Source organism: Gouania willdenowi, chromosome 13 (assembly GCF_900634775.1).
Source record: "Gouania willdenowi chromosome 13, fGouWil2.1, whole genome shotgun sequence".
NCBI lineage: Eukaryota > Metazoa > Chordata > Actinopteri > Blenniiformes > Gobiesocidae > Gouania > Gouania willdenowi.
This window is the reverse complement of record NC_041056.1, coordinates 41,276,624-41,292,234: the sequence shown is the minus strand read 5'-3', so window position 1 is coordinate 41,292,234 and position 15,611 is coordinate 41,276,624.

The window sequence follows — 15,611 nt, the reverse complement described above, 5'->3', positions numbered from 1 at the left end:
GGCAGTGAAACAGATATAGATGGTGCGCTAGCGCCCCCTCACTCTGAGGTCAAAAGCTGAATAGGTTTTAAATAAATGTTTTTTCAACCCAAAAACTTTGAGTATGCAACAAAAAATTTAAATGAAAACCTTCTTTGGATTTTTTGATCCAGAATGTAAAGGATGTTCCAATGGTCTAATGTCTATCTTTGATTAAAACTTTAGATGTATTCCTGCAGACAAACAAACAAACACTGGTGAAGATACGAACTCATTGGTGGAGAAGTTGTAAAATATTCAGTAGTTTCTATTTCCATCAATGCTGTAACTTTTCCTATTGAACTTTCAGGAATAATTTCCTAGTTTTCTTTCCTCAACTTTGTCCAAATCTACAAAAACAATGAGGAGAAAACACGTGTGTGTGTCACTGAGTGAAGCTGTGAAAGTGAAGGTCTCTGATTGCATGGACTACTGACCCCTAGTGGAACATATGTGCACTACATCTATAGGATTTAATGCATCAGTGAAGATATTCACAAAGGCTGTCTGAATATTCCCTCCTATCTTCTTTCCTATCCACTTTTCCTTAACCCCGGGAAGTGTTTAAGTGATGATAAGGAGCATTTCAATTCTCTAAAAAGCTAAGGAAAGGAGGCTCAATGCTTCCTTTATAACCTCATTTAGCCTAGGAAACACTGATACAATCCTGATACATAATGATGACCCACAATTCATTGCGGCAACAACATTTAAAGGGGACACACACATCAGAGTGTTCACGGAAACTCACCAAGACTGAAAAGAGATGCAGATCATGCAATAATATGCTTTGAACAACTTTAAATAATCTAAAACCCATTTCTTATTAAATGGAAGACATATTATCAGATTATAACTGACATAAAACAGACTCTGTGGTTCTTGGAAAAATAGATCAGAGACATTTTTAGCCACATTATTACTTTCTTTTCTTTTTTTTATCTTTATTTTGAACATGAGACAGTGAAATAAGCACAACAAAACAAAAAAGAAAGTAACAATCCATAATATATAAATCCATAATAAATACATATATATCAATCATTAACATTAACATGTTCGAAAAGGAGTAGGAAGAAGTATAAAAACGTATTTAATCCTAACCCCTAATCTCTATTATATATGTATACACACATACACACACTTCATTTCCTATGTACAACTCTATATGATTGTCATATGGTAATATAGCAACATATTTACACATCAATGTATGCTAATATAATGATAACTATACCTGGTTTTATAAATTAATATATCCGTGTCAACAGTATATCAGATATTCATAGAAATAAATACCAAACAAAATTTAAGAAATAGATACATAAGTATATATATATATATAAATATGTAAATAATAATAAAAAACCTCCCTCCTCTCTGTATCTTGTGAAAATGATTTGTTTATTTATTTCTAACTAGTTGATGGTTGGACATTGTTCCACACTCAGTCTGTTCTATAGCTTTACTCCATTATTTGTTACACAGAATCTTTTCATTGTTGTTCGACATTTCTGAATCTTAAAATTCAACGTTTCCCTTAAATCATACCCTATCTCTCTCTTTCATGAAACATTATCAGGAGTGACCTTTCTGATTATGATGACATTCAGAGGCAGTACAGTAAATGTAAAAATAGCTTTGTTTAAAGCCTTGTGCACACCACTCTACACTGCCCACTAGTGGTGGCTGCTACACAAAGGCTACATGTAGCATACAAAGATGCTTCAGGATTCTTTTGAAAGTTCCTCACTGGGAAAGTTTGTACAGAATAATGTGACCACATTAAATGCTGTAATAAGAAATGGTTGTTTATTAATGTATGATAAGGCTCATGGACTCACATAATGAAATCATAATTGCTCTTATACGGACTGACCAGAGCAGTAATCAGGGTACAGCTCATATATATGGACTATAATAGTAATATTCTCTGTTACGTCTGTATTTTAAATGTTCTCTATGGATCTTTGTGGAGTCTGAAATAATGATTGATTGATTGATTGTAAGTTACTTGATAATAAAGCATTCCTTGCTTTATATAGATATTGTGCTGTTTTGGAATTCTACAATATCATAAAACTAAAAAATTGATGTGTTCCAGATACCCAACATATGAATAATTCTGACGGCTCTTTTTTGCATTATGAATAGTGACTCTAGTGATTTTTTACATGTATTACCCCAGATCTCTGTGCAGTAATGTAAGTATGATAAGACCAGTGAAACAGTACAGAATGTGGAGTGATTTGTTTGCTAAAGTGCTTGCTTTAGTTATTACAGAAATATTTCTCCATATTTAGTGCAGATGTATTTAATGTGACACTTCCAGCTAATTTGATCATTTATTGTCACCCCAAGGAATTTGATTTCATGAACTCTTTCTATGTCTACCCCTCTATCTACGCCTGTGCTTGGTGATTCATTTTTCTGTTGCTGAATATCGTGATTTTTGTCTTGCTCAGATTTAGTGATAGTTTGTTTTTATCAAACCAGTATTTCATTTTGATGAATTCTGAAGTGATAGCGTGTAAAAGTTGCTGTAAATTCTCACCTGAACCAAGTACAGTTGTGTCATCAGCAAATAAAATTAAATTGAGTATTTGTGATATATTAGTACATATGTCATTGATGTAAATAATGAATAATTTAGGGCCCAACACCGACCCCTGTGGAACGCCACACACAATGTTGTTTTTTAGATAACTTCTCACCCACTCTAGTGCCAATCCCCTAATCCCACATTGTTCTAATTTATTGAATATGATTTCATGGTTTATTGTATCAAATGCTTTTTTAGATCAATGAATTCCCCGACAGTATATTTTCATTTGTCAATGGAAGTTGTGATTTCTTCTATTAGTTGAATTAAAGCTTGTGATTGTTATGGTCATTTTTATATTCATCATCATATCCTCAAATGTATGTTCATGTGTACAATTTGTCATGTTTTAATACATGACGACTCCATTAATCTTTACACTTTTGAACAGCTGAATCATGATTAAACAGTACAGATCGTATTATTCTCAGTGCAGCACAGTCTCTGCCAAGCCAGAATCTCTGCTCACATGCAGACATACACTGACGCACACACTTATCAAGACAGATAAAGACTGGAGCCAAACCTCTCATAACATCTTCATCATCCTCCAACATTGCCACTATGGGCATCTGACTCCCTCCCTTTTGTCTCTCACTGTTGGGACCTTTTCTTATCTGTATAAAAGCTTAAGCTTTGAAACTGTTGGAGCGGGGCGCGGCACTTCCTTCGGACGTCCGCCTGGACGGACGCTAATTTTTGTTTCACTTTGTTCCATTTGTACCTTTTTTCTTAGTTTAGAATAAACTATTTTTTATATAAAATCATCAATGCTTCTCCTGGATTCCATCATTCAACCAGAGCAATGAATCATGTCACTAAATGAGGTCAACCGTAAATTTCTGCCGTAACAATTGGCGTCGACGACTGAATCCATCTTCTGCTCTGTGGGGGCGTCGATCGTGGACCAGCACTGGGTCGACACACTTGAAGCCCCGGGGCTGGCCCGCGGTGGTCCGCCCTCGGACAGAGACTGGAGCACGAACCATCGGTTGAACCTCAAACACCAATTCGGACTAAGGTAAAGCTGCCTTTATAAACATATATGTATAAATTTTCATTTACATAGATATATATTCGCTCTGTGTCGATTTTTTTTTGGAACCAGTCAAGCATTGTATTGATTTTCAGCTTTGAGCTTTGATTTTGATCCTCAGCTGTTCTGTGTTTTGACGCAGTGAATAGCTATGAGAAGGGCTCAAATGGTTGAGGTTCTATGCTTTTTAATGCTGTAGGTTCTCTCTGGTTTTCTTCGGGCTCGGATATTTTGTTTAGGCATAAAATACGGCTGGTCATTATTTACTTTGGTTTTGTTCGGACTCCCACAGCCTGTGAGGTCCTGACCATAGATAGACGGGCAACCAAAGTTTCCAAAACATCCCAGCGGTGTCATGATCTGAGTTCACCTCTGTACCGAAAGCAAAATAGATTAAAACCCCGAATCTAACCTAAATTGTGTTTCTGTGAATCAAACAGATGAACAACCCAATAAACAAATAATATATGCATACGCATATACAATCTTGGTATGATGTGAACTCAGATCATGCTTTCAGGCGAGTTTTACTTTTTTTTTTATCTTTGTTTTTATTTTGTTTAAACGTGGAATCAGATTTCTCCCTTTGGCTTGGCTTTAATGCTTTCATTTGACGAGTGTCAGCTTTTGAGAAAGGGAGAGAAATACAGAGAGCCAAACACACACACACGTCGCTGCTGTGTTTTTCTTTTTTTTGGACGTGTGACCACACACACACACACACACACACACACACACACACACACACACACACACACACACACACACACACACACCACACACACGTACAGAGAGAGAGAAGGGAGAGAGAAAGAGAGCACACACACAGGCACGCGCACGGGCGCACGCACACGCACAGCCACACCCATCCCAAGAGAGAGAGGTGGCGCCCCTCACTGGCCAGTTTAGTGCACTACACACTTGTGACACAACATTGTGATTTCTCACTTCTCCCCTGCCGATAGAATAGTGCCATTACACACAGACACTATTTTTATTTTTATTTTAAAATTTTATTTTGATTTCATGTTTGATGGGCAACACACACTCAAACACACACTATGATGAATACAGTATTTCATTTTATTTTATTTTAATATTACTGTTACCATCATTATCATTTTTTATTATTTAAATTGTTAGTTTCTGTTGGCTTTGTGGTTGTCCCCTGAAGAAACGACATCTTCAATGAAGAATGAAATCACCTTCAACTCTTACGCTAATGGAATGTCAACATCATTCAAAGGACCAAGCATCAGAAGGAAATGGACAATCAAAGGTGTGTGACCTTTCAGGACTCAAGGACTCAACTCCCATTCAGCAAAGCAATGCTGAAATAACTCGCTCAGTCCCAAGTCAACTCTTCATCGTCTATGAATGGGCCGCATGCCAATGCCCCATCATCAAAGACTGAGAACCTGTGGGCGTCGGAGTGGACACTCCCCCCACCAATGAGTTGCGAGTTAAACGCCACGACTACTGCCTGAATGATGGGCAGCAACTGCAGACTGGTCACACGTCTGCTGGAAAACTTCACCAAAAAGACACTGTTTCAAAAGCCACAAGGATACCAAGCAACAAGAAGTCCACCACAGCCTTGGTGGTAGTGCTAAATCACTTTAGCCTTGAACTTTGGCATGGAGGGGGACAACTAGCAAATAGCCAACAAGCTTCTCCTTCGCACAATACTAACCCCTCTATCTTCTGACTGTGCACTAGATTATTTTGTTTTCATTTATTCTCTCACACGCAGACAGACCAGACATACAGTCACACACCCACATTCATAACTATGAGAAACACAGAACTTCACACAGAACCCTTCTGTTTGCCACATGAGATCAAGTGTGCCCATCATTTATCTTTGCTTTTATTCATTATGTTGCTCATTTATTTACACTGCTTTGGCCTTTATGAGAAAACAACAAACAAAGGGGAAGAAAATAGTGTTACTGATAAGGTTGTTTTTGTTTGCTTTTCTTTCATTTATTTTCTTGATTGAGGGGAGGCCCCCCACAATGCAAGATATGGTTACATCCGCTGAAGACAGAGCCCTCTGTTGCCTCAGCTTTTGGAGCTGAAGTTTTAATTTTTATTGGCCATGATTTTTTTGAGCTCACACGTTTTTCTCCTTTGTTATTTCTGAACGATTCTTCTTTTTCTCTTTTGTTTTTACTCAATTTCAGGAAAATTGAGACAGAGATTGAGGACTGCAGCCTCAACAAGTTTAAATTTTGACATTTTTTTGACCGATACCCTCGTAAACAATCTGTACCTTACCCTTTTTGAAGCTGCTTGCGACAGACAGCCTAGTTCAACATTCATTGTTTTCATTTTGCGCGCTTCCCCCTTACCGCGTCGGACTGTCTGGCCGGCCCAAAGCCACTCGACAGCATGGGGGGGGGTACCAAATTTTTCCTGAGGAAAAAATGTCCCATTAGTTGCTATGAGTACATAGGCAATTACTTTTCAAACAAGAAGTCCTGGTTTAATGTGCAGAAAAAGGGATAAACCTTGCTAGGGAAAGCACTCTTCGGGGGATAGCGGTCCACCTGATTTGATACATGCTTGGTAACCGAATACCGTTCTGAACAAATTTCTACGTTCCCTTAGAGTGAGGGTTATTAGAGGTTGCGTGCTCCGTTCAATGTTGAGTGATCTTAGAAGTGCCCAATAAAAGTCCTGACAGTTGTGCGAAAGTTTTCCTTCAGTTTGGTACCGGAGGTTGTTTTCCTTCAGTTTGGTACTGTTATGAATTATTCTCCCAAACTCTTATTTTCAAGAGCGGTGGTTGAGCCTCGCTGATTCAGAGATTCTTTTTATCTTTGGAGACGGACGGCGGGTGAGTTTTCCTTCGGTTTGGTACCGAAGGTTGTGTTTTCCTTCAGTTTGGTACTGTTGTGAATTATCTCCCAAACTCTTATTTTCGAGAGCGGTGGTTGAGCCCTGCTGATTCAGAGATTCTTTTTTACATTTCTGGAGACGGACGGCGGGTGAATTTCCCGCGGTTTGGTACCGCGGTTGAGTTTGTTGAGTTAGACACGGCTGTGCTATTCCTGCCTGATCAGCAGATGAGCAGACTGTCAGTACCACGGGCGATAATCTAAGACTCCGCAAAGGCGGAAGTAAAAAGGAGCGTACCTCTTAGTAATCAGATGATACCAGTAAAAAGCAATTAATTAACACTAAAAGGTTGCCAAGCATGGGGGGGCAATAAGAGCTCATTGACCCCGAGAGACGAGGTGGACTGGCTATCGCCATTGGTGGGTTAGATGAGACCTATATTCCACTTAGACACTGCAGCAAAACCTTGTGAATGCATGGACGTGAAAATTGAGGCATGAACGTGTGCGGTGCATGAGTGACTGAATGATGACACGTTACGTATGCCTGAGAGAACCGCGTTGTGAGTGCGAATGTGCCGTGGACGTGTCATTGAGTGATTGACCGATGAATGGCTGTTTGACTACACATGTTCCTCTGTTTCACCTTCCTTTCCTCCTGGGTTTTGATGCACTTGATCTTCTCCCTGTTTTTGCCAATTATGTAGTGGGGTGTTCAGAAAACACTGCTGCTTGTTAAAAAAACTATGGTTTTAGGCCTTGGGCCTTCTAAAAAGTTTACCAGGTTTTAAAGGGTTTTTTTCTGGGTGTTTAAAAACACCAAACGACGTTTTTTATATATGATACCACTTTCAGTGGAATGACTGGCTTTGACCTTGACTGACCTTACATGTTCAGTGTCCATGTTTGTTGTTGTTATATGTGTATACTCGTTGTGGTGTGCACTTGTCTACGTCTTCGTCTTAGTTGTTGTTATTATGTAGCTTTTTCCAAAATACAGGTCGCTGTAAGGAGACGAATCAGATCCAACTAAAGAAAAGAGATATTTTAAATTATCCAGTTAAGTCTTAATGGTTTCCTCTCTTTCTGTTTCTGAGTGTTTCCTAACAGAATGCCACCGCCTTCTCGACTCCGATCCTTCCTCTTCGCCGCCATGCCTGGTCACTGCTTCTTATGATGAAGGATGAGAATTAAAGGGAAGTATTGTCCATAACTGTAACTGGGAAGCAAAGGGGAAATAGATTGAAATAGACACGTGACAATATGACATATTGTGGATGTTCTAACATAATATCTATTCCAGAGACTACAGCGACTTCCAATCCAACTGCGAAAGTGGGGACAGATCTTCAAATTTCCAAAAGGAGCGTACAGTTGACCCTGGCTTTGACCTTTATGGCTGAGGAGAAGGAGGTCGAGGAGGTTGGAGGGCACAAAGGCAGGCGGACACAAGAGAGAGGAAAACGGAGACACATCCAAAATGATCAGATAAGTGATTTTCCAATGATATTTATCATATGGTTTTAAGAATCCAAATGTATTCTTATGTAAAAAAGGGAAGGGAGCGGGCCAACGTCCCTCTGATTTTTGATTTATATTTTATCATAGGAAAATAATATACCCCAAAACCCTCCAACCATTTTCTTCTTGTTCCAACAGCACTTAGCGTGCAAGACCATAAAACACCTTCACTGGGTTTAGACACGTTTAAGGGAAAAATTAAGTGTTCTCAACATTGGGTTGGTGGCCCAATCTGGGTCGCCTGAGATTTAAAAAGGGTCCTCCTGAAATTCTTGATAATTGATTGAAATAAGAGATAGTTTAAAGTTAAGTAACTTCCAAGCATTTAAGGAAGCTCTCCAAACCGTGCTGGGGCTCGTCACCCCTACGAATGGGATAAATACAGAGAGCAAAAGACAATATGATTGTTCGACTCAACTTAACTTTAATTCTGTCTAACCTTAAAGGGCCAATAATCTTGCTAAACTCTGGTTCAGACACAGAATAGGAGACACTTTTGCCACCAATTGACCTTCAAAATTAAGTAAATTACATCTCAAATAATAATTATGAGGGAAATGAATGAAATAAATGAACTGACAAATTCAGCTCTATAAAAGAATTAGGCTATGTGAATAGGTGTGGAGTGTTAACACTATTCAGAATAAATAAAGGATAGAATAAGATTTCTCCTTCACAAATAAGAGATAGCAACGAAAAATAAAACAAACAATTTAAATAAATAAATAACATTATTTATTTATTTGGTTAAACTCATTTAGCTTTCTCACATCTCCATGTCTCCCAATTGTATGTATTCATCTTGAGAAGACATGTAATCACACTCCACACTCCTCCGTCTGACTTGCATGTCCTTCTCCGTCTGACTTGCATGTCCTTCTCCGTCCGACTTGCATGTCCTTGTAAACAGTGGTTCTCAAATTGCTTCTCACCAGGTAAGTAGATGTACCACAGATAATCACTGCAACTCCAGCTATGCTTCTTCTTACTCCAGGAAAAGAAAATCGAATTAATACTTCCTGCTTTTCTTTCAGCCTCATATTTTCCCACTCGCGTGCGAATGCTACAGATAACATTGAGCTAGCTAAAAGCTCACTAACCCACACCTAACCATTGTGTGATTGTGCAGCAGCACCTTTTAGGATCTGAAAAGCTCTCAGATCCTGACCTCTGACCTGTCTCTGCCTTCCTGGCCATACTAACTATTCAGTTAGTTAGTTAACTAAACCTAACACCCCTAAACTTTTATTTTATTCTATTCTATTCTATTCTATTCTATTCTATTTTATTTTATTTTATTTTATTTCATTTCGTTTTATTTTATTTTGTTTTGTTTTGTTCTGTTTTGTTTTTTTCCCCCCCCCCTTTTTTCTGTCCAGGTACCAGCTAAAGCTAAAGCCTCAGTAGTGGGATCGCGCCTGTGTTCAGGTACCAGCCAATCCCAAGAGTTCTGTTTCGGTGTTTTTCCCCCTCTTCTGTTCAGGTACCTTCCGATCCCAAGAGAGGTTGCCAGGTGTGTGGAGACTACCCTTCCTCAGACAACAACCAATCATCTACAACGCCGACCGGAAACGAACGACCCACACGGCAGTGAAGGTCGCGGAGCAGGCAACATGGATCCAAGATGATTGCCGACACCAGCTGATGCTGAGACGGAGGCTGACCGAACAATGAAGGGGGAACCGACAAGGCCACTGAGACACACACAAGAAAATGCTCTAGAACAAGGGCCTAGCTTTGTTTATAAGCCACACCAAATGCTCATAGCTAGGTTGAGGGAGGACAACCCCACACCTAGCTGCAGGAATACAGTCATAAACCCTTCTGCTACGATTGAGGAAAATACTCAAGGTTCTTCACTCATGATGCTATTGGTTACCCCAGTTACCACTGAACTCAGCCGATGAAGACGAGTAATGTCCTTGATGTAATAAAGGATGATTTTTGATGATTCATGCCATTGATAATAATGATGAAGTTTTTTTTAAGGTTTATTTCCACATTTTTCTTGATATATCTGTGCCTCACAAAAGAAGAATATATCCAATGTATGACAATAACGATGCTAATGGTTAACCCTGACAGACAGCAAAGGTGGAATATAATAATTTTGTTTCTTGATTTGGTCGTTGAGGCGACCAAAAGTGGGGAATGTTATGGTCATTTTTATATTCATCATCATATCCTCAAATGTATGTTCATGTGTACAATTTGTCATGTTTTAATACATGACGACTCCATTAATCTTTACACTTTTGAACAGCTGAATCATGATTAAACAGTACAGATCGTATTATTCTCAGTGCAGCACAGTCTCTGCCAAGGAATCTCTGCTCACATGCAGACATACACTGACGTACACACTTATCAAGACAGATAAAGACTGGAGCCAAACCTTCTCATAACATCTTCATCATCCTCCAACATTGCCACTATGGGCATCTGACTCCCTCCCTTTTGTCTCTCACTGTTGGGACCTTTTCTTATCTGTATAAAAAGCTTAAGCTTTGAAACTGTTGGAGCGGGGCGCGGCACTTCCTTCGGACGTCCGCCTGGACGGACGCTAATTTTGTTTCACTTTGTTCCATTTTGTACCTTTTTTCTTAGTTTAGAATAAACTATTTTTTATATAAAATCATCAATGCTTCTCCTGGATTCCATCATTCAACCAGAGCAATGAATCATGTCACTAAATGGGGTCAACCGTAAATTCTGCCGTAACATGATGTTGATCGGTTACTTCTGAATCCATATTGATTATAAGCGAGTAAGTTATACTTCTCTATGAAACCTGTTGTTGAAAACTTTTTGTAGAATTTTTGAGAATTGTGGGAGAAAAGAAACAGGTCTGTAATTTGTGAACTGGCGTTTGTCTTCAGTTTTGTAGAGGAACAACTTTAGCTATTTTCATACTATTGTGAAATTGACCAGTTGTTAATGATAAGTTAAAAATGTGTGTTAGTGGTTTTGTTTAATTAAACATATTTCATTCATCTAGGAATGTTTTGTGTGGTTGTACATGTGTGTGTATGTCTACAACGTTATGTACGCCTCTGTCTGGCATTAATGCAACTATTTACTAAAATCCTTATTTTTTGGCTTAATGTTGATTAGTGAGTGGAAAGTGAGCATGAGCAACTGTTCTCAATGTGACAGTGGTCAGTCCATTAATCAACCAAATGTGGGCCATTTTTCTTAAAACAGTATTGGGCCAGTTTAGGCTGAATTATGGCACATTAACATCAACTAATCTAAATGTGAACCAAAACTGGCCCACAGATAAAGTACCAAAAGTGGCTCAGCCATTTTAAAACATATATAGACCAGTTATGGTTGAATTATGGCAAATTAGAATCAACAATTCTGATATATGCACCAGACCAGAAAAGATATGGGCCAGAATAATGTACTGTGGTCCACATTTAGGTCACATCTGGTACTGCTATGGATTGGTTGTGGCCCAGATTTGGGAAACACTTTTCTTTTGTTTGAAAAGTATTTTTTTGATTGAATAATAAACAGAAATCTATTTCCATAAGAGCGCTCAGAATGTGTTTAATCTGATGTGAAGAGAGACACGTTTAAACACATTTTGCATCATGTCGATTTATTCACATTTAGTTTTTACAAAAACAGGTTTGGGAGGACACACACACACGCACGCACAATTGTTTCAGAGCAGAGGACATAATGTTATAATGAGATAATGACATCATGTTATAATGAGATGATGGTAGAGCACCCCTGTGGTCACATTGAACATCAACACATTTAAAGTAAACATGATGACAAACCTCTGGTTCTGTGTAGAATGGGACTTCCAAAGTGTCACTAGAGGGCGCTATAGCACAGAACACTGAAGCATTGCAGCGTTTAGATCATGTGTCCAACCTATGGCCCGGGGGCCAAATCTGGCCCTTCACATCAGGGTTCTCAAACTAATAGAACCCACCTCAGTGCCCCAATCAGTTCCCCAAAATAATTTGTTCTGAAATGGGGGTACGTGTACCCCTAGGATACACAATGGCACTACAGGGGGTACTTGAGAGAAAGAGGGAGTGGAAAATGAACAAATAAAGTGTCAGTCTTTGTCCCACCCCAAGCGTGAGATGACCAGAAATTATAAAAACTACAGAAATAAGTGTATTCAGGAGCCACTAAATCAGAGTTTTTCAACCTTGGGGTCAGGACCCCATGTGGGGTCACCTGAAATTTCAGAAAAATGTAACTATTTTTTTTTTTTTTAAATAATTATTTTTTCAAAAATTAAGAGGGCATAAAAAAATTGCACTTTACTAATAAATAGCTTTATTAAGTTAATTTATCCAAGTTTACATTTTTTTCAAAGTTACACCAAAGCTTTTCAACTTTGGGGTCATGACCCCATTTGGGGTCGCCTGGAATTAAAATGGGGTCTCCTGAACAGTCTATAAATTGATCAACTGATTAAAATTACATTTTTGTTTTTTTTAAAAAAATTATTATCAAATAATGAATAATAATGTAAAAAATTAGAAAAGGGGGAAAATATATATTCTTTACCACAACCAATATGAAACAAAAGTAGGGCTGGGCGATATATCGAATATACTCGATATATCGCAGCTTGTAGTCTGTGCGCTGTTGAAAATGACCATACCGTTAAACTCGCGGACTTTTTTATTTTTTTATTTTATTTATTTATTTATTTTTTTTAATATCTTAGTGGCATTATGCACAAAAGGTGCACTTAAATTTAGTGTTGTTTTGAAATGTCATCTTAATGACAACATGCACAAAAGGGCACTATTTGTTTTAAAATATTGTAGTGGCATTATGTACAAAAAGTGCACTTTAATTTTGTGTTTTGAAATGCCATGTGAGATGCATCCTGCACTAATGTCTTGTTTTGAAATGTCTCTGTGACAATTTTGCACAGAACGTGTTGACAATTTTATGTTTGAGCCACTCACTGTTTAATAAATACAGTTATGTCAACTTTGACTTAGTTGTGATATCCCCTTTTTGCATGAAAGTTTAAAATTGGCATATATTAATGCAGTATGATCAAGAATGTTTTAATGTAGACATATAGAATCATCATACTGGTGTGATTTTGTGCATCAAGGTGTTAATTCAAGGGTAATGCAAAATATCGAGATATATATCGTGTATCGTGACATGGCCTAAAAATATCGCGGTATTTATAAAAGGCCATATCGCCCAGCCCTAAACAAAAGTATTCTATACTTTCACTTTCTCAAATAAAATGCATAATAATATTGAGTGATACACATTTGTAATTATATCACATGATTAATAGCTTTTAAAATAATTCATTCTACAGACCCCAGTTTGAGAACCACTGCTTTAAAGCATTTATTCTTTGTGTCAATAACCAAATAAATGAGCTCTCAGTCACTACTGTACACACATTCAGTGAAACTCCACAATATTTAATCTCCAATTGTTAAAACAACTTTGCATTTTTCCTGAAATTATTCCACAAGATTTCACCAAATTAAATAAAAAATGTCACAAAATGAAGGAAATGAAAGTGAAGATCCTGCAGGGACGTAAATCTGTGTTTATATTGTTTTTTTTTTTATATACTTTATATGTTATTTATGTGTAGGAGAACAAACTAGGGCACATTTTTACTTTTTTCTTTTAACAAACATTTCTATCATGACAATTTGACAACAGCAATGTTGAATAATGTTGCGTCATGTTCCGATCAGGTTTATTACTCTTAAAGTATCACAAAATAAGTCCAACATGTCATTTTATTTCTCAGTGAAACTGAATTGTAATTGTTGGTTCTTTTGTGTCCAATTCATTAGTTTATGGTCAAATAATCCAACTTATAATTGCTCTGCTGCGACACTTTTAAGAATTCATATTTTTAATGTTCAACAGGACTGTCAACATCATGTTTTTTTAGCAGTAAACCTTTCACATTAAAAGATCAGAGAAACGTCACAGATGAAGGCGCCGCCTGTTGAAAACTCTTTACAGTATGTTGCATTAACTTTGGCACCATAAACATTATCACATTAGTAAATGTTACAATTATTAGATCAAACATGTTGCTATAGTTAGTATCACGTTAGATCTCCTTCAATTTACTCAAAAACAAACAACAATGGAAAATACAAAATGTATTTGACACACGCACACACACACACACGCACACACACAATAAAAAACCCTGACTCATAATGAATTAAAACCTGTGCGTTTGTGAGGAGACGCTGCTATGAGGATCTCCAACATTTAAATCAGGTAAAAATCATGAAGAGAAAGTGCTGCAATAACAACTTCCAATATTTAGACGCTGACAAATGAACACAATTACAACACATGCAGAAATGAGAGATATTGGCATAAAAATGTGGACAAATAGTTTGTTAAATCCTGTTGATTTGAATGAGTCACTTTTTAAACTTATCCATTAGAAATGTTCATGTGTGTGTGTCTGAGGACAACCTCTACTCACCCTCTGACCCCTAAAGCTAAGGCTGAAGCTACAGCTAAAGCTAAAGCTTCACTCAACATTTAGCCAAAGGATTAAAAATTAGTGATGCACGATAATGGATTTCTGGCCGATATTCAATATTTTACATCTCATTTGGCTGATAACCGATAGTCCCCCCCCCACACACACACACACATCCTTTGTGGCTAATTTCCGGCTGTAGTCCCCGGCCAGTTTTGAATCGGCAACCTAAAGTGCATAATTAATAAATTAAAATACAACAAATTGCATTAAAAACAGTGCGAAGAATTCCCAGTATACCATAACACTGATGCACAGACAACAATACAAGACGGGAGACTACTGCGCTACGTTGCCGTTTACATTAGTTCAAACAAAAAACACTGGATGGAAAACTAAAGACAAGTTGTGTGAAAATTGTGCAAGAAAGAGTTTTAAGCTCAGCGGAGCTCTGCTAGCACCACAATGCTAAACATGTAGCAGCTAGTACTTCAATGCCACTACATCTGTCAATGTCCGATTCTTTCGCGGGCCTGATTGTTTCGAATCCTTCCAACGCATGTGCGAAACACGTCTACATCCGGTCGGCCTATTTTACGACAGTTCGTGTTCTACAGAAAAGGTTGAAACCCTGCTGTTTAAAAAGAATTACAAATGTATGTTTTGAGTGAATTCCGATTTATTTTGGTTTTTATTTTCTTTTATGTTTGGTTTTTGATTGTCAATGTTGTGTATTGTCTTTTGATCCGTTTTTGTATATATATTGTCTTGTGGTGGTTTTTCCTTTTTGTCTTTTTTTTTTTAATTCAAGAATTAAAAACACCACATAACAGTCAAATTTACATGTGTACTATTAAAATATTTAACAAAAGTATGTTTGCATTCAAATACCACATCCCAGGAGGTCTATCGTAAAGATTGCGAGTGAAGGAAGTGACGTAGTCTACGAGTGCGATCAGACCCGTGAAAGGATCGGGCACTGACACCATGTAGCAGCTCGTGTCACAATGCTAACATGTAGCAGCTCGCGCCACAATGCTAACATGTAGCAGCTCGCGCCTCAATGCTAACATGTAGCAGCTCGCGCCTCAATGCTAACATGTAGCAGCTCGC